Source organism: Rissa tridactyla, chromosome 7 (assembly GCF_028500815.1).
Source record: "Rissa tridactyla isolate bRisTri1 chromosome 7, bRisTri1.patW.cur.20221130, whole genome shotgun sequence".
NCBI lineage: Eukaryota > Metazoa > Chordata > Aves > Charadriiformes > Laridae > Rissa > Rissa tridactyla.
Genome location: NC_071472.1, coordinates 30236878 through 30256805, shown reverse-complemented (window position 1 = coordinate 30256805; position 19928 = coordinate 30236878). Strand labels below are relative to the sequence as shown.

The 19928-nt window shown below is 41.3% G+C and overlaps 1 protein-coding gene across 1 annotated transcript in view; it reads left to right on the top strand.

The window, feature by feature from the left end:
• Window positions 1–2738: 2738 nt before the first annotated feature.
• The window catches only part of RAPH1 (Ras association (RalGDS/AF-6) and pleckstrin homology domains 1), a 154197-nt gene continuing 137007 nt past the window's right edge, over window positions 2739–19928 (top strand). The window contains exon 1 of the mRNA XM_054210034.1: window positions 2739–2848. The gene's annotated coding sequence lies outside the window, so the exon portion shown is untranslated. The remainder of the gene's footprint in view (window positions 2849–19928) is intronic.

The following is a 19928-nucleotide window of genomic DNA, read 5'->3' as shown; positions in this document are numbered from 1 at the left end:
TAGTATCTGAGGTCTTTAGGCCATGTTTTATCAAAAACTACATATGCAGTCTAAGAGCAGTCTAGGAATTTTAATGATAGTCTTTTGTTTTGTAATTGGTGTAAATTGCCTGCAATACTGAAAGTTTTGGAATTTCCTTGTACTTAAAAAATAAAAAAGAGAAAAAAAAAAAGTCAGATTCTCTTTTTCTTAGCCCACTTTTGTGGTTCCTAGATAAATATCCTGAAACCTTTTTTGAGTCATAGGTGTGCCTGCAGTTATCAGTGAGATAGTCTCAGCTTAACTCGAAGTGAGAATCCCCCAACAAAGTTACAAAATTTGGTATCTTTTCGCTGAACGGCCCTGTCTTGGAGATGAAAACCACTGTTGTCACATCTTCTGGCTCAGGTAATTGAACCTACACAACATTTATCGAGCCTGCTGCACACTTCTGCATCCTGGCTGTCAGATCCTTTCTGTATTTGGGATATATACTGGAAATGCGTAGAGTAAATTCTCCCCTCTTAGCAGAAATAGCAGAGTATACTGCAGAGAGAGTGCTACTGCTATTCATTGCACTGGCATATGTTGACAAAGGGGCAGCATTTAGATGGAAATCTGATTGTGGAAACAATTGTGTAGGAAGACATTCTGCTCTAGGAGTACTACTAACAAAAACCAGGAGGCAACAGTGTGCACTGTCTTAAGGGTGTCTCTGGACCCATTTATTCCTTTCCATCCCTTATTGCTCCTTCTGTGCCATGGTGTGGGCAGACCAAGGCACTAACTGCAAACAGGGACCGGACTGGTGGAATAGAGGAGAGGCAAGAGGGGCCACTGAGAAATGATGGATTATCCACTGTGGCCCTAGAGCCCAAGCTGCGATGTGTCATTTCTCTCTGTGCTAATGAACAGTGGTACCAGTATTGTTCTTTCCAGAGCCTCTGGTCCTTCAGTCAAGATTTTAGCTTTGCCTAATGGTTTCCTCTTTGATCCCTGGAGTAAGGAGGGGCATTTTTTTTTTTTTTCCCAAAATAGTTCTTGGCTCATCTGCACTTCTTGGTTTTCTAGGATTTTAAAAGGGCACAAATCATCATTGTGTTCCCGAGGGTACATCTCCTTTCCTTCTCCAAATTGCAGCTCTTGCTCTAATTTAAACAGTTCATTTCCCATCACTTAGATACTTGACTTTTTCATATCACATGTATGATCTTTATCTGTTGCCAAAATTATCATAAGGGTAAAGGAAGATAATATTATAGCTTTCAGCAAGCCGTCTTGCACTTAGGACAAACCACATAAAAGTTTTTCTAAGAAAAAAAAACCCTGTAAATGTCCCCTGATATGCCCTCACTCTTAATTTTTCATTATTCTGCCACCTCTCTAAGCATCTCTCCTTCTCTGAGCATTACCCAAGGGTGTTCTGTAGTAACATTAATTCAGCCACTATTCACTCCTATTCTTACCCCTTTTCCATTCAGATTTCAGTCTGTTGAGTCTGTCTGTACGCTGGCAGACAGGCTCTGCTTGCTGTCACAGTGATGGAAATCCAGACTAACATTATAATTTCAGTGGAGCTAGAGCTGTGAGAGCACCGAAAGAGCTAAAAATGCAATTTGGCCGTGTTTGGGAAAAAGAAGTTCTCCATCCCATCACAAAATAGCTGAAATTACAGTCCAAGTAAATGAGAGGTTTATAAATGGACTTTCAGGGTACACAAGATTCTAGACTATGGGCTTGGGCTTTCTACTCATCACAGTATGTAAATAAAATAACAGCACAGGTATCTGACCGCAGCTTTTCATGCCTACTGTTAAGAAAACCAAGCACTGACAGGAGCTATGACCTGAGTTTTAGAGAAACGCTGATATGATCTAGTATGGTTTCTCAGAGGATTATCTCTATTATCTTTAAAAGAGTCCCAAAAAATCCCAAGCAGTCTGCTAGTTTGCCTTTGTGTTAAAGGCGGAGGAAGTAATGACCCATATCCTGAGCCAAGCGTTTTCAGCTGTTAAAGTCAAGGAAGAGATTCCAAATTTGTTATGATTAAATAAGTGGATAGTTTAGAAGCTAATTTTAAAATAAATGACGTCTCCCTTCAGTCACTGGAAGTTGTGTAGTGACATAATTGTTCCCAGCACATACTTCTGTTCAGGCAAATTAAAAATGTACATGCATACTAGAAGAGTAATTGCAACAATATACTATCATTCACTTATTCCTGAGGACTCCAGTCTAATGGGAGAACAGTAGGTCCCTAAAATTCCTATTTAAGTACTATAGACAATTAACTTTTAAGCCCCTGGACTATCCTGCAACTCCATACAAATACTAAATTTAAGAGTTGTCTGAGAGAATCTTCCTCTTTCTTCCCCACCATGGAGAATCATGAGCGAGTACCTTGAGCGAGTAGTCTAGGTAGGCTTTATTCTGCTTGTTCTGCATGGTTGTATATTGTCAGCTACTAGAGTAAATGCTTTCTTTCCTACAACTGCAAATCTTAAAACATCTTTTTTCTTCCATTGCTGATGCAAGTAATGATTTGTTATGAATAGTGCTATGCATACTTGGTACAGATGGTAGTACATGGGGTGACAGAAAGAGTTTAACAAATAGTCATGTTATTTCTAACTAAGGAGACAATGCATGATCTGTTATTAACCCTCTACTGTGTCCAGTAAACTAATCCTAAGGAGTTATGTTGCATTTGTCATCTGAAGCTCTTCATAAAGTTACATGTTGTTATCTTCACTTTACAGATGGGGAATGGAATCACAGCAAGGTGAAGAGACGTGCCTGAGGACATACCTCATGGTAGTGGTAGAGCTCGGAACCTCTATGAGTAGCCCTGCGCTCTCTAGCTTCCAAGGTCTGATCAGTTTTCTGATGGTTTCCATTCTATGTTGTCGTTTCCCGTGCATACCCATGAATTTTCACTGTGTTGTGAGTCTTTTCTCACCCTTTCTGTGAATCCAGATGCCTTCATACCACAAGTACAACCATCACACTTAAAAAGGAAAATCAATATACTCCTTCAGAAGGAATTTTAAGTTGTTTTTTGTACTTTAAGATGTTACAACTGATGTCTGGTACGTAGGAACCTTCCAGGGCCAAAGCTTAATATGACATGTCACAGTGGAAAGGGAGCTTTCTTTTTCTGGAAAGATGTGAAATTTTTGTTTCCAGCCCTCAAGATAGCAGCCCATAAATGTGTCACTAATAAAGGACTAAGTGCTACCATCAAACACATATAAATTTGAGAGGGAGCTTGAGGGAAGCCTTCTGTATTTGGGGAAAGAAACATTTCCCTGACAGGCTGATGATTTTTAATGCCAATAGCTGGAAGGTGTTCATTAGTGTTTGTTGGGAAAGGGTAGGAGTTCACACATGTACATTCCTAGCTCTTTTCAAGTTAAAAATCTCATCCAAGCTTCAAAGTTGTAACTGTTTCTTCTGGCTGTACCTATTCCTGGTTTGGACTGTTAGAACAAGTCTCAAAGTAGGTGGATTAATGGGTAGAGAGGGAATGTCTCAAAGCTGCATGATTAGCTCCATCTATCACCTGTCTGTAATATGACATATGACTGCTGTTTTGTTAGAGGTCACATGTTTAGGTAGGAACCCCTGAAATAAAGCCCACAGGTGAGTACGTATATGCTAAATGTTCTGCGATAAAAAGAGTTTTCAGATTAAGGTTGGAGGGAGAATAATTTCTGTTAACTGCACTGCCTGCTCCTTGTTTCTCTCGGGTGGAAAAGGTAAGTGAGACCCCTCCATATTGCCATTGAAGCTGACAAAATTGTTCCAGTTTACTTCAGATGAGGACCTGATGCTTGGGACTGCTAGAGCAAAGAGACCCTGAAAAAATAATTCTGAGCTCTTCTCAGCCTCTGTTTTAGAGCTGCTGCCAGGCAGTTGGAGGGAGCTGGGCTAGCTTTTCCATTTCTGCAGTGAATGGCAGGCCAGTGATCTTCTGTCCTTCCTAAGGAGAGGGGTATGGGAAAAGTTGGAAAATAGCCAGTAAAGGCATGAAGGATATGGCAACAAAGGAGTGGTGACCTGTATATGAGGGAGTTCAGAATGCCTTATTGTTGAAGAGGAAAGGAATTTCTTTCTCCCTCCTTTATCCTGCTGAAAACAAAAGATATGAATGAGCACTGCAGGAATATTACAAGCAATTTTAAATAAGAGAAAGGAACTTCCAAAGAACTTACGTCTTTGAAATCTTGAGCAGACAAATTCAGACTTCAGCTTTGTGCAAAAAGACAGCTTCCAGACCGGGGGGTCTGCAGCTTGTCCAGAGAAGTTACATAGATCCCTAAATATCAGTAACAAGATTTCTGTCTGCTAGGGCTGTGTTTTCCTATCTCAGGGCAAGGTGGAGTGTCACAGGTCCTGCAAGGTCTGAGGGTGTGTGGAGGGCTGCTGAGGGAGGAAGGCTTTCTGGGCCTGTGCTGAACTGCAGTCTCATAGAGCAGGAGTCCAAGCCTGTGAGGTACACATCCAATATGATCTGCCTGGAGTTGGCTGTTCTGCCAACTGTGCCAGCATTTCCTTTGGGGGAGAAATAATTGACCAAAATTATTGTTGCCAAAAGCAGCACGTGAACAGTATGGGTAATCAGGAAACCAGAGCCCTGCGGTGAAATAAGAATGAAACCAAACTGGCAGTGTAGACACTTGAGTCATTTGGCAAACATTACCTGTAGTAAGGGAATGCTGTAGCTGGGGTTTCCAGGGAATTGTCTGTGTTGCCTTTATTTGTAGAGAACAATCTACATAGCCTCTATTTGCGGGTAAAGCCTTAGCTAGAGAAAACACTTCCATCTTCACTGGGTTCAGCAGAACCAGGACAGCCCAGGCTCAGCTCAGAATATTAGGTTTTAAGGCTGTCATGATCAGGTCCATTTTAAAAAGCTTTCACTCTTTCACTTCCTCATTGTACTATTAATTTTTGTCTCACCCAAATGTTACGTTTTATAATGATGGTAGTAGGGCTATCAGCATGGTACATGTGTGGTGAAGCACTGTCCATCTATGGTTCTTCCTATTTACACAAACTTCGAAGGAAGCATCACTCATATTTATGAACAATTGAAACCAGAATAGACCACTCCATACAATGCACTCCAGCCCCTTTGAGGAAGTTTTGGAGGGGCTACCCACCGACCTCGCTCATACAATGGAATGTATTCTTTGAGATTACTTCATTCTCTGAGTAGGCCTTGCAGGAAATAATTATTTTGGTAGACACTAACACACTCTAACTTGTAGGATAAGCATTTCCAAATTACTCCTTTCCCTGAAGACAGTGGCTTCTTTACGCCTAGGCAAACCTAGCTTATGTCCAAATTCAACAACTTTCTGCCTGAGAAGTGCCCTATTCTTAGACTGTGGTGTTGCCAACACCAGCCCACAGAGTTGTTTTCTGCCAAAATACTATGAGAAACAGGCTTTTCATTGTATTTCTTCCACTTCAAAAAAAGTACTGAGTCATAGCACACTGGAAATGTTTGTGCTGGACTGCATAGGAAAACATCATAAATATATTAGGAAGAGTTTTAAATCTTTCCACACAGGAACTAGGGATCAAAATTCCTGATTCTTAACTGTGAAAACTGCCTAAAGCAGTAGCAAGCCCCTTTCAAATCACAGTAGGAAGCATCTGTTTACTCATTTGGATATGCATGTGAATTGTGAGAAGTACTTATTAATTTTATAATGGTCTTTTTCTTAGAAAAGAAGCCCGCTTTTATTCAACACGTCAGCATTTCTTTAAACTATTCCTTTAAATGGGAAATTGAAAACAACCATTTTGCTGTTTACAAAGACCTTGGTGGCTTCAGAGGATAGGAACCCTTGCTGGTTTAAAGAGGAGGAAAAAAACCCATGTGTTTTATTAGAAGTCACATCCACACAAGAAGCGGAAAAAATTTCCATGCTTTATTCCAGAGGTGTCCACTCTGTCTACTGGTGCAAGCCATAAAGTCCCTTAGGGAGCCACCTGGGCACTAAATGTTTAGGTTTCCGCCCTAACGTATCTTAGGCCATGGAGCCAACAAATATTGGTAGCCTGGACATGCCAATGGCATGTAGCAGCACAGGCTTATCCCTCATCACGTGAACCAGGAGGTGCATGCACAGACTGTTAACATGAACGGGCATTTTGCTGTCCTTTGCCTTGCATATCACATGGCTGACCTGCATGACCACCACTAAATGGCTTATGGGAGACAGCAAACTACAGATCGAGTGTATTGTTCTTACAGGCTACACCTGGCCCTTAAACCAGATATTATCCCAAAAGCAACTGATAACCAAACACCATGTGCTAGAACTACCTAGGAAACTTGTATGTGAGCCAGCAGGTGACTATTAGGAGTAGAAAGCTAGGTATACAGGCTTCCACTTCACATTGCTGCTGTCTCATATACATATGGATTCCTATCTAATAAAACCAGAATAATCTCAACTTTTCCTATACACAAAGGTTGACCTGAGGAGGTCCTGCTACATATTGCTTATTGCAGCTGTCTGGATAATCTTTCAGATGATATTAAAATACAATCAAATTTTAATATCGCACTAAGCTTTGGAGGTTATTAAAAGCAACGTAAAAACTCCCATTCTGCTGATTTCAGGACAGTCTGAGAGTTTATAAAAATTAAAGTACATTTTTGTAGCCAAGTCTACTAAGGTTTTATGATAAAATTAGAGTTTGTGATTAAATTTCTGAGCTTTTACTTTTATACCTCAGAAACATAAAGTTTTCTGGAATCATTTTTCCTTGGCTTCAGCAGATTATTGTTGATGACTCCATTAGTCCTCATTCTACATCTTAAGGTACTTGCACATGCTTTTTATTAAGAAATATTCTCACAAGTCTCCAAAGTGTCCATGTGCCATATCAAAAAGATAATCATTAATTCAATCCTCCTTTTGTAATTGGAAGTAATTTTGTAAATGTTTTTTACAAAACAAATTATTCTGTGTAACATTTTGCCTGTTCAGTCAAATTTCCCTTAGTTAATATTAGTCAAATTTCCATGATTAGTTGCACGTGGGTTTTGTATTATATGTAATATCCTCAGAGGTTTTCACAGAGCAGCTCTGCAGGATAAAAGATAAATTAGTAAACTGCAGAGCTTTTGGAACTAGAAGAAAGTGATTCATGACTATTCTCATGATTAGAGCTCACTCCTGGTTTCCAGCAGTCATGTTTATTTAAGGCATTAGTTTAACAATTTATTTGTGAGTCCTAAACATTTTGTAAACAATTTTTAACATAGATTAATATTAATCTGGATGATCACCATACAGGGGCATTATTATCTCTTCAGTAACTGATATACTTCCATCATTATTCTCCTAATTTAAAAGTTTTAGTTTCTCTGTCAGAAACAATGGCATGTGAATTAGGCAACCAGCCACATACCCTTGGGGGTAAAAATAAATAGGGTATTTTCAAAGACATTGCTCTGCAAACAACTCATCAATTGAAATGTATTTGTATAATCTGTTTGGTGAATATTTACAATTAATCCTACAAACATAGAAGTTAGGATGATGTGATGGTCAAGTCAGAAGTAGGAAAAAATGGACTAAATTAAACAAATCACTTATTACCATAAACAATTCATTTGGCTCTGGGTGTGGGAAAATTGCATTGCACTAATAAAGCTAGAAGAAATAGATTCCTCTTTTTCTGAATGCCTAGAGGGGATTAACAGTGTGAGAGCAGTAAACTTGTATAAAGAAAGTAAATATCATTGATTGTATCAGGAAAATTATTTGAAAAAGCACAATCTCTAGTAGTACGGCAATGATGGGAAGGAGGAGTGTTTAGCTCTTTATTTGACCTGTATTGGAGGAAAAATGCAACCTTCCTTTTCAGTCTTTCCACTTGACTGTTTTGTAAAGAGGTTTCACTGACATCATCACTTTGATATTTCAACATCTGCTCTTGGCTCTTCCTTTCATCCCTGGGGACAGGTTATGCTAGCTTTCATTTGTTCATTAGCTTAAAATAATGTTTTGAACTGAAGCTAATATCAGAGCACTAGAGCCAACATCAGTTCTGGACAGGCAGAAGCCTACAAAGGTGTGGAGAGCGAGAGGCAGCAGAGGACCCCTTGAATTCTTACTGCTGCCTGGCTGTAAGCACTGGCAGGAAGTGAAAAGAGCACACACCGCGCACAAGTCAGGCACGAACAGGCGGTCTAAGGTGGAGTATATTGTTCAGCTGTCATCAGCTTGAAGCGGTAAGGTATTGTTTTAAGACAGCAGTATAGATTTCAAACCAGAAGGAACAACTCCACAGTCAAGACCCAGGTTGCTCCCGTGCTAGGAATGCCTGTTTGTTATTGTCCCGTGCGCTGAAGGAGAGCGGTGATCATGGGCTAAGCAGCTGGGAGAGAGCAAACCATCTGGGGCCCAGGTGCTGTGGCTGGGTATGTGTGAGTTCCAGAAAACCCAACTCATACTCATCTCTTCCAAACAGCACCAGCCTCTCTTAACCTGCACAACAAGGAAACCTTTGCTGCTGCTTCTGAGTAACATTTGAGCTCTTTGTATCTTGCTGAGAATAACATAACTCTTGTTATGGATCTAGGGAGTCATGGGCTCTCATACCAAAATCCGTAGCTTCACAGATCACCCTACTTGGCTACTATCTGCCTGCAGTGTAGAGTATTCCTTTGTGCCTCCTTTCACGTACAGTGGGGACACTGTCTTCCAGAGCCCATTTTGACCTGACAGCAAAGTCACCCCGTGTATATTTCCTTGCCCTAAAACATTCCAGTTTGTCTGAATATGAATATATTCCTGTACAAAATGCTGCATGATGTTTGCTGCTTTTTATAAAAGGTCAGCATTTGGACACAGTTTGGCCAGACTGAAATCCTGGCCCCAGAAAAATCAATGGGAGTTTTGCCATGGATTTCATCGGTCCAGGATTCCATACCAGCTCATTATTTGACTTATTGATTTCTGTTAAGCTGGTAAACCTGGACTGCAGACCATGTGAGAAGACTGTCTCCCTACATTTTGGTTTCTGATATATTCCATTGTGGTCAGAAACATTTTTTTTTAAATATTTTTTTTTTTCCTTGGAATTACTAGCTACTCCTGCTTCTAGTCCTGGACAGAACATGAAAGCAAGGCAAGAAATGTATGTGTTCTTCAGTTAATGCAAAATTGCAAATTTTAGCTTTAGGTCTACACTCCCTAATGTTAGCAAGAGCTCAGGTTTTGTGCAAGACGTAAGCTACGGCTGTGGTATGCTTGTGTGGTTGCATCACATTTTAGGAAGTGATGCTGGAAGGATGTAGATCAGCTTGTTGATTTGTTATTTCATTTGTGGTTGTTCCGTCAGCATCACTGTTGTTCAAGTAAGATAGACACGGGCTGAATTTTGATGACTTCCAGGCATATCGTCCCACGTGTCGTAGGTGTAGGAACCAGCTGAAAGGCTTGAGATCAGTTTCTAATCCAAACTGTTCAGAACCTGAAAAATATGCTAAGTATGGCTCTTGAAACCATAAGGCCTAAAGCCTTCTAAGTGTGCCATCTCGCCACAGAGCACACGCACAGGTCTTCTCTAGTCTGTCATCTAAATTTTCAAAGCCATCTTTGCTATTAGGTAGCAGAAGTGTTCAAATGGAATACAATTTCAGAAAGATATGGCTGTGGGCAGTTGGCATTGATGATTTATACCTGGGTAAATGCACTGTAACAGGTGTAATTAAAAACCCATGGAGACAGTTGTATGTTTCTCAGCAAGACCAAGTGTTTCTGGAGGAGACATGATCAGCTGTCTCTGTAGCATTTGTGAAAACCCCGATGATATGAGACTGTTTTCTCCTGATGGGTACTAGAAGCACAAGAGACTTTAGCAGCTGGAGATGCTACCAATTTTTGAAAACTTTCACAAAGCACGCTGTGCACCTTGCATCAGATACCACGCACAGATAAGAAAGCTTGAGAAGCTTCCGCACTGTAAAACAGTCTGGCAGAAAACATCTCTACAATAATGCTGAAGGAACAGGAGGCCTAGAGCTCTCCTTTCAGTACAGTTAAAATGCTGGCCTTGTGATCAAAATAATAAAAACACAGTTAAAGTCTTATTTTCAGAGGAGCTAATTGCTTCCAGCTTCCATGGTCTTCCTTTGGAAATGGAAGGAGAAGGAAGGCAGCAAAAAAAGAGCATAGACCTCAAGAAGGCATATTTTAAAATGTTCAGAGATTTGGTTGGGAAGATCCTGCTCTGGGTGGAAGTCAGGGAAAGGCTGCTAAGAATGAAAAGATAGGTATTAAGAAACTAGAGGATTACCGAGAATGAGTATACAAGCATGGCAGTAGCATATAGGATTGAAACACAAAAGTAAGAGCACAAAATGAGGTAACATGAACAAATTCCCTAAAGGGTAACAAGAAACACTTCTGCAGGTACACTCAGAGTAAAACAAATCCCAGGAAAATGTCTAATTACTGAGCAGAAAAGGGAAATGTTACTGAGAAAGCCATGTGCTGGTTTTGTCTCAGGGGCTTCAGGAGCCAGCTGAGGGCAGGTAACCAACACAACTGACACCACAGCAAAGCAGTACGATCTGCGCCTAGGATAAGGAGAGAAAGGGTTGGAAAGGGCATAAAGAAGCCAACTCTATTCATATTAACTGGACTTGATGAATTATAGCCCAGAATACTTGGAGAATTACCGGATGTAATTTCAGAACCATTTGTGGTTCTCTTAAGAAAGGTGAGATATTGAAGAAGGGAAGAGGGCAAATGTAATACTTCTCTTTAAAAAAGGGAGAAAGAAAAGTCAGAGCATTATAGAGAGATCAGTCTATTTCAGTTCCTGCAAAAATACTGGAAAAATTGCTCACGCCATTATTCATAAGTACTCATAGAAAAAAACCACATGGCTTTCTGGAGAACAGACTGTGTCAAACCATCTAATTTTATCATTTGATGAGGTAATCCTTGCCATGATGACAGGCAGAAGCAGTAAATGCCATATATCTTAATTTTCATAAGGCTTTGGCAGAGCTTTACGTAAGCAAGGAAGAGAAATATGGCCAGATGAAAAGTGGGTATCAAACCGATTGTAAACAAGGCTCAGTAGTTACGGACAATTTTCTGTCAAAATAGAAAGATAAACTGAGATCCTCAGTTCCGAGTTCCCCAGGAGTCTGGTCTGGCCTGGCACTGTTCATTACTTTCATTAATAACTTGGATGATGAATAGATTCTGCTTTTTAAATCTCCACACAGCCCTGGGCAGGAAGGACTGCAGGCATGTTGGGGGATAGAATTCAAACAGTAAAAAACTAAACAAACTATAGAAACGGTCTTACACGGAAACCGTGAAGTACAAGGTTCACTAGCCATGCAGGAGCAGTCTGCAGTATGGGTATGCAGTGAGGAACAGGTGAGGTAGCAGAAGGAAAAAAAAAAACAGATTTGCAAGGACCTATTCATGGATCACAGGCTAAACATTAGTCACTAATATCATGAAAAAAGCAAACACCACACTGCACAAACTGGGACACTGGACTGAGTGCCATGTGAAGTCATCCCTCAGCTTGGTTCCATATCATCAGTGCCTTAGCTAGAGTAGCAAGTGGTGGTTGGGGCATTGTGTAGCCAGAAAGCTGTGCCCAGCTGAAAAGAGGTGAGAGGAGTGGAGTAAGGTCAGTCAGAAGTCTGGAAAGGATTGAAGGGTGCGTGTTTATTCAGAGAAGAGGGGACTGAGTGGAGAATAGCAGTCACTGAATACACAAAAGACTGCTGCAAAGAGGAAGGAAATCACGTGTCCTCCATGTCTGTCATAGGCAAGGCGAGTAGTGATGGGATTGCACTGCAGCAAGTGAGACTGCAGCATTAGGAAAAGCTTTCTGAAGGCAAGAGTACCCAAGCACAGCAGCAGACTGACCACAGGTTTCCATCTCTAGTGCTGGAGGCTTTTAACTGGTTAGGTATCCATCTTGAGCAGTTTAGGTGGTGTACAAATCCTGCTTAGGATCACGATCCCCTCACGCCCCTTTTTCTATAGCCATTGGAAAGTGTCTAACAGCGAGCAGATACAGCACTTGTAAAACTTTGTGAAACTTGTCTAAGTGAAGTCTCTTTCAGCTCACTGTAAAATCATAAATGTAGGGACAATATTTGCGCGCAGTATCCTGCCACCTGTGGAACAAATGACCTGGTTTTCTTTGAAATACTTCACGTAAAATGAGGTTCCTTGACTGGTAAAATTAACATACTACACATCACACATAGTTTTGAGCGTCATCAGCTTGCTCACTGCATTTTCAAACCCATGAAAGCTTTTAGTAAGGACTGCTCTCAGTTTTGGAGTTTTTTATTCAAGAACAATCTATCCGGGGAAGGAAGCCCTGCTAAAATATGTGGTCGGGTTGATGGTGCCCCTCCAATGAAATTATACACCTTTTTACCACCAATCATGCATTGATGTTCTCATGAGTTATTTATTCAGCAAGTTATCACATATTTATTATAAATCAAATGGCAAGTGGCAGACATCAAAAGGGCAAGCTTACTAGCCAAACATTGCTTGTTCACAAACACTCAGGGCTCATGCATCTGGAAGTTTATTTTATGGGAAAAAGCTTTATTTGAAGATTTCCAGTACTCCTGGGTTTCAGTTCCATGAAATCCAACAAAACAGCTGTTGTGGTATTTTGGGTTATTGCTGCTTGCAGCCTCAGCTGAGACTGGGATGTGTACAAAATAGCGCAAGAACGGGAGCACACAGATGCAAGGCATCTGACGCTGCTGCATTCAGCCAAGTCACCCAGGAGAGGAGGTTGGCCAATGGCCCCGCCATCAACTGTGATCGCTGGGTGTCCCTTCTGAACAGCACTTCTTCCTGGAAAGGCAGGCACTACCTGAAGCGAAGTATGTCTTATTATACATAGTGCTTATTCAGAAAAAAATATCCGTCCCAACCCAAGAGACTGACTTAAACTCTGACATAACTTGTCATAGGAAGCTTTAGGAATAGAAATAGAAATAGCCTTGGGAAAGTTAGGCAACTCTAGCTTTTTATGATTTAATGTTCTAGCAGGGTTCACTCGGCCTCTTTCTGCCTGCAGTGGTTTCCTAAATGAACTCCTAAATTTTGCCCAGACTGCAGATTGTTAGTGTCTTCAGCTTACAGCTCTGTGGTCCCTGCTTCTCTTTCAGCTGGTAATATCTTTCAGGAGAACCTGCTCTTCTCCAAGACCACAGGCCTGGAAGCCTTTCAGGAGATTCCCTGGGAAGATGCCTGTGGTTGTGTGATCACACATTATACATACGGCACTGCAGTTGTCATCTGCAGTGTTATATGCATCCTCCTCTTCCTTATGGAACAGAGAGCACCTCTGGTCTCCTCCATTCATCTCTCTGTTTTCTAATCCCTCTACCTTTCTGCGCTGTACAGGATTCCCTGCCATGGGACACTTTTTTCCAGCTACTCCTCAGCCTCTCTCCTTAATGGGTATAAATCTTGTTTGCTTCATACCCTTTCCTCTAGACTCTGCAGAGGCCCTTAGAAAAAGGATGCATCCCTACCAATTTCTGTGGTTTCTTTCGCAAAGCACAGCCTGTCCCCAAGTCTAGCCAGATCCTCGCAGATGTTTATTCAAACTGCCAAACTTTTCGAGGTTTGCCCGCTTAATTTCTAGCTAGTGTGCTGGAGTTGTTTGCAGAATGCCATGGTAACGGAGAAAAACACGGCTGTGACACTTCATGGTAAGGAATAGTCTGAGGAGCTGGGTCTGAAAGTCTCAGTGATCTTCACTCTCTCTTCTTCCATTTCTCGCAACCCTTCGGGCAAGGATGTTTCTGTGTCAAGAGCTGGCTGGCCCAGAGGAACACAATCTGTACCAGGTCACCTAGACATGATTGCAATACAAGTAGGACACATCAAGATAATCATGGGTAGCAATGTATTTTAGCTATTCTGCAACTTCTGGAAATTATATGGAAACAATATTGCCCAACGGAAATATCAAGGAAAATTTTTCTGTGTGACTAATGTGATGAAAATGGTTGTTAAATTTGCAAGGCATAAATGAAATATCGTTCACTGGCTTTTACCTACAAAGTTAATTAACCAGAAGTCTTTAAAAAGAATGGCATTGTGCTACTAAGGTGAAAAATAAAAATCCCACAGGAAGTCATCCCTGTTCTTCCTGTCTTTTTGGTACTGTGCCAAACAAGAACTTTAACAGAGGAATGAAAGCTTGTCAGAGTGCTGTTGTATTCTCTGTACTTAGCCCTCCTCTGCCGAGTGCAGAGGGGATCTTCAGGGTACTATTTTCTACCAGTTTTGAATCAAATACAGTGTGACCTTTTCTCACTATTCGATGGTACCTCTGAGTATACCGATGTGTCACGCTACAATATCATCATTCGCTTGGTGCAAGTGCAGACCCACGCAGCAAGAGAGTCCCTTTGGCTTTCCAGCACCTTAGTGATTTGAGTCACAGCACCCACAACAGCAAAGAACAAATCCTTTAATGCTGTGAGTGCAGACCATTCTTTGTATGTCTTTAGTCTCTTTCTTATTGTCAGTTCAGGTTTACAGAATTCTAGTCCGTTTTGGAGCAACAGAATTTTATCTATAAGACAGAGACAAATACACACTGTTTAGTAAACCTGCCCTGTACTGTATTTTCCCTAATTAAAAACAGATAACATAAGACAAAAAGCTTGTTTCAGGTTTGCAATGAGTTTTGTACAAAAACTCAACTCCATGTTTATTTTATCTGGACAGATTACTTCTCTGTACAAATTACCTCTGTCAGTTTCCTGCAACACCTCATTAGTAAATCTAGCAATTAGTGTTGCCATTAGACTGCAAGGGATCCTAGCTTAGAGGTTCACCTGCTTGCAGGACCGTATCGAGCATCAAGCTTGAAGGTACGAATGACTCTAAGCAGCAAAAAGGCACTGTTTTCTAGCCTGCAGCCCATAGAATAAATACAACTAGGGTACAGCCCTCAAAGCACACAGTGTAGTGTCAGGATGGGGCTTTGGAAAGGGACAAAATTTTAGAAGTCAGTAACGCATGAGTTTTCATTTTGTTGGCTGCTACCTGAATATATCTGACTGTGCATTTTCTCTTTAATATAAATTTCCTCAACTGCTTGTCTGCCTAGAATAGGTTAGTTCTGATTGAAAAATGAATGTAACCCATCCCCCAGCAAATCCTTAGACATTGTGTTCCTGTACGGCTGGAAAACCCCAGTGAAGCAACATAACGTCAGCAATAATAACAAATAACGGCCACGGCTTAATGAAGGGTGGCCATTCTGCTCTGGGGAGATGTCTAATGGATGTGGCCATTCTGGTAGCTTGGTCTTGTGCTCATTCTCTTCCCTTCACATTTGTTGGTCTGTTTCTTGTTACATATATGTACAGACAAAACCAGGAACTGCTTCAGTGTGGGGAGGAAGGCTGGCATCCAGATGATATGCTTGGACTGGACTCCATGCCAGCCTGACCGCAGGTCTCCTTTCCTTTGGAATGAGGCAAAAAGCAGGTCTGTCTTTACCCCTGTATGAAAAGCAGTTCTTCCAGGCCTAAAGGCCTGCCCAGAAATTAGCTTTTTTTCTGTATATCTCTGAGTTGAAGTGCTGCTCCTGAAGTATTAGTGTCTTGTCTAGTTTGGTGTTTCAATTGCTGAGTGCAAGAGCCTGCTCACTAAGGGAGCTGGGCAATTAAAAGGAATTTATTATGTGTTTTTTAAAGTACCACTAAAACAGTGAGGCTAGAAATTAGGACCCAGAACACACATGCATTCAGACAAATATGCCTTAAATACTAGACCTAGAAAACAAAACAAAACTGAAAAGAAAAGCAAGAGGTCTCTCCTTTTTCTCTTCCTTTTAATTTACGGTTACTAGTCCTCTACCCAAGACTAACCACTTAGGGGAGTCTCTCCCTGGTTTTGAGACTAATGCCTTCTGACCAAAAAAACAGTACTGGAGATGCAGCTGTGTCTTGGAATCCAAAGATATCTCAGTGAAGAGCACAGGCCAGTCTTTGAGAAGGGTCTTGTTTCAGACCAAAAGTAAATAGCCAGCGTCACGCAAACCTGCACAGTGATTAAACACTGGAAAACATGACTGGGTTTTTTTTTCCTTACTCATGAAAGAAGGTGAGACTTGTCTAAAATTGCCTTCTTTATATGATGCTTTAAGCTGGTGAATTGAACCCAGAAGACAGATTTTAAGCATTAACAGTGAAAACACAAGCAACTTCTCATTTTAGAAATGTCTCTTAAGAGCAGCCTTTCCTGTTTAACACTGAAGAATTACACTTCAGAAAGAGGTGATCTTTGCTGCCGTGCCTCTATTCAACCATGATAATAAGCAACAATCTTTCCAGGCTTATTTGTTGTTTCTTTCTGTTATAATTTAACATCTTTTTTAAACCCTGTGGAAGCTTTTACTACAGATAAAAAAGCTCGTCCTTTGCTCCTGCATTGTCCTTGTAGCGTCATCTTTATCAGACCACAAAACAATTATGCATATTTATTTATTTTTCTTGTAAATATCTCATTGATGGAAGTAAGAAAGGTCCAGGTCAACAAACATGCACTAACTGTCCTCTCCCAACTCCATTTCCTGAAATCCTTTCCCAGCTGGGAACAAGAATGAACTCAGGGAGTCCTACTCCAGCAGTACACCAAGGAAGAAAGCAAATTTGCCATTCATACTACACTTACTATGTAATGCCCCAGGTAATTATCTTTTCCTGTCTATGCATATACTGTTTTAGGTATATACTTACAAAATCTAAGGCAAGTATCGCTCAGATCTTTGACTTGTTGATGCTGCGTGGCTTTCAACTTCTTGCATGTTTAAGGGAAGAAGAATGAGTTTGTGGTTAAAGTACAAGTCTAGGAGTCAAGAGGTCTGGATTCTATTTCTGTGCTGTGCCACAGACTTCCTTTACGCCCTTGAACCACTCACGTGACCTCTTTGCATTTTTATACCCCATCTACTAAATGGGGAATAATCGTTGCTTCATACATGCTGCTGCTGTGAGGCTTAATTCATGCTTCTCTGAAAATGCTTCAGGTTCCTCAGAAGAAAAGCACTTCAGAAATAAAGCCTCATCTCAGTTTTAATATTGTTTGAGCTGTCTAGCTTAAATCTAACCTCACCCAAAGGGAATGGTATTTGTAAATGTCATCCTTATAATGAAAAATCTGTTCTCCTTTTTCTGCCCCCATGCCTTCTCCACTTCCTCCCCTTTTTTCTCTTCCAACAAACTGCAGCATTGTTCAAATACCTCCTCATCCCCCGGGACACCCAGCTGATCATAGACCTGGGTGTGGGGTTTGTTTTATGTGGAGATGTGCATGTGCTTATGTTGCAATGTTCTTTTCTCTGTCTCTGAGCAGGCAAATGGCTCTGCAGAAAGAATAGAGCATATCTGTATTTGATTTAAGCAGGCTTTCAGAACAAGCTGAGCATTTCAGGGAAATGATTGGTCTTTGGTTTCATTTAAAACAAAGGGATTCCCAGACTCTGACAGTCTCTTTTAAATCATCTCTTGAGTGTTTTTGAAGGTGCAGAGATGAGATACTGTGCTCTGCTGTTAATGAATGATTACCAAATGATCCATTACTGAATCAGCATAATACAAAAATTACAATGTTTGCGTGTGTGGAGGAGAAGAGAGTGCTTTGTGGGAGCTGGGTAACCAACCAAAAAGTGTAACTGTTTAATTAGTGCCATCTTTGTGCTAAGGCCAGCTCAGTCAAAATGTGACCCTGTCCAAAAGCTCCATCAGCTTTAAGGCTGGGCAACGGCTGCAGAGACTCATGTGGGTTGTGAAATCCACACCCTGATTCTGAGTGTGGTGGCTTGTGTGTGCTGCATGTCCCAAAGACAGAGGTATGTCACCTTCACAGTGACTACTCAGGCTAATCTCATGGAGTAAAGGCTGATGGTGAACATGCTGGTCCTGCTGGTCTGTTGCACCACCCCCAGGGCACAAGAATAGCATCAGGAGTGGTGGGAGAGGAAGGCCTTTGTACCCAGAGCACAGTGCACCCTGATTACTCTGGACTACTTTGAGTAGCCCAGAGGACCCACAGCAGTGATACGCTGGTGAAGTCACTCTATAACTGCTCACTTGTTCCCCTGAAGCCCCATTGTGCATGGCTTGGGAAGTGGATCCTTGCATTTAACCTGCACATATACAAAGGTTAGTGCTTTAAAAAGCCAGTCAGTTCCCTGAGCTGCGTAAGATAACCACTGATTTTCAAATTTGTAAGAACCTTCCGCAAAATAAGAGAATGAGTGCTGAGACTCAGCGTACTCTGGGTGAGCAGCATTGCTGTAAATGCTTTGTCAAAGAGAGATTGTCAAACAGAATAAGCATAAATAATAAGTAGAATTTTGGCATGTGAAGAAGAGAGAAGGAGCAAGTTGCTACCAGTAGGTGTAAACACCAGTGCTAAAAAAGACATTGTTTGAAAGACCTAGAAGAACCTTCATCAGCAATGAGAAAGGAAAAACAGAGGAGCAAGGCTGGAAACATTCAGAGCCATGAAAACGAGGAGAGGAAGTTGGAGCTGGCTGCAAAAGGGAGAGGAAGCAGGAAGCCATGATTAAGAGACAGACTTACTGTTGGGGTTCCAAGGTGTGACAAGTCCCATATTCCCCTGCATTGGGTGACAAGTATCAGCTATCAATGGTTTATGTAGGGGAAGGTCAGTTATCAGACACGGAACCTTTACTTAATGCCCAACTTGTCCTTTTCTCTGTCAATTAGCAACAGGAGGTGGTGAGGCATTTACATTATGCATGCTGTGGATATTAGCTTTTAGAGCTGCAGCCCTCTAACCATTCAGTGTTTTCAGGGAATGCAGGGCTCCCTTATCAGTAACTTTAGGAAGTTGCATTAATCAGTGGGGGATTTATTATAAGGCCAAATGGATACATAAGGCCTGCCATAAATTGTCTCACACCGAACCTTTTCATTTTCCAGTCAGTGTTCTCCTGAGGGTTAAAACATATAGCTTTCAAAATGACAGACTCGGGAAAGACTGGGAAAGCAGCAATATTTCAAGAACTATGTGTCCCTCCTACACCTTCAGTACATTCCCCTCATTACCACAAACTGTCCCCAGAAACGCTTGATCTGAATTAACTGCAAGCTCTGCAATATTTTAAAGATCTCTCTAGGCCTTTTCCTGCCCTCCCCATGCTTCCTTACTTGGGCAGATATCCCAGTAAAAGTCCACGGCAGTTTTGCTTGAGATATCTGTTCAGATTTCCATTTCTGCTTTCTTCTTTTCAGCCAGTGTTTTGCTCCCTTCCTCTGACTCCTTGTTATTCTCCCCTTGTTGCTTAGCGCAAAGTGAGGAGAGGAAATGACGAGATGATACAAAGAGAGGAGAAAAAGAAACCTGTCAGAAAAGTGCAGTAAGAGCCAGGAGCAATGGGAAAGACTGGAAACTTGGTCAAAATTCATTTCCTAATCTCTCCCAGCAGTGCTGGACACAGACAGTTTGGTGGGTACACTTTGAGTTCAGCTATCCAATTTTTGTCCCACAAAACACATCCCTTTTGCTTGTAGATGTAATTACCAGGTCGAAGCTATCTTAATTAAGTGTGATGGAAAAGGCAATCAACAGATCGCCTTTGGCAGCTGCCCATTGTATTATTTCAGGTCTGAGAGGGGTTGGTATTAAAACAACACTAGGTACTAATTAGATTTCTGTAGGTCTGAACTACTTTAGTGTCCTCTCACAAGACACCTATGCCTTTGCATATCAGCGACCCACTGCGTCAAATCTGTAGGTTAAGCAGTTACTCAAAAAGAAATGGCAGACAAAATGAAAATACAACACATTCTTCTTGATGGTTTGAACCACCCAGAGAAAGCTGCTTTCCTCGTCAGAAAAGAAACATCGTACCAC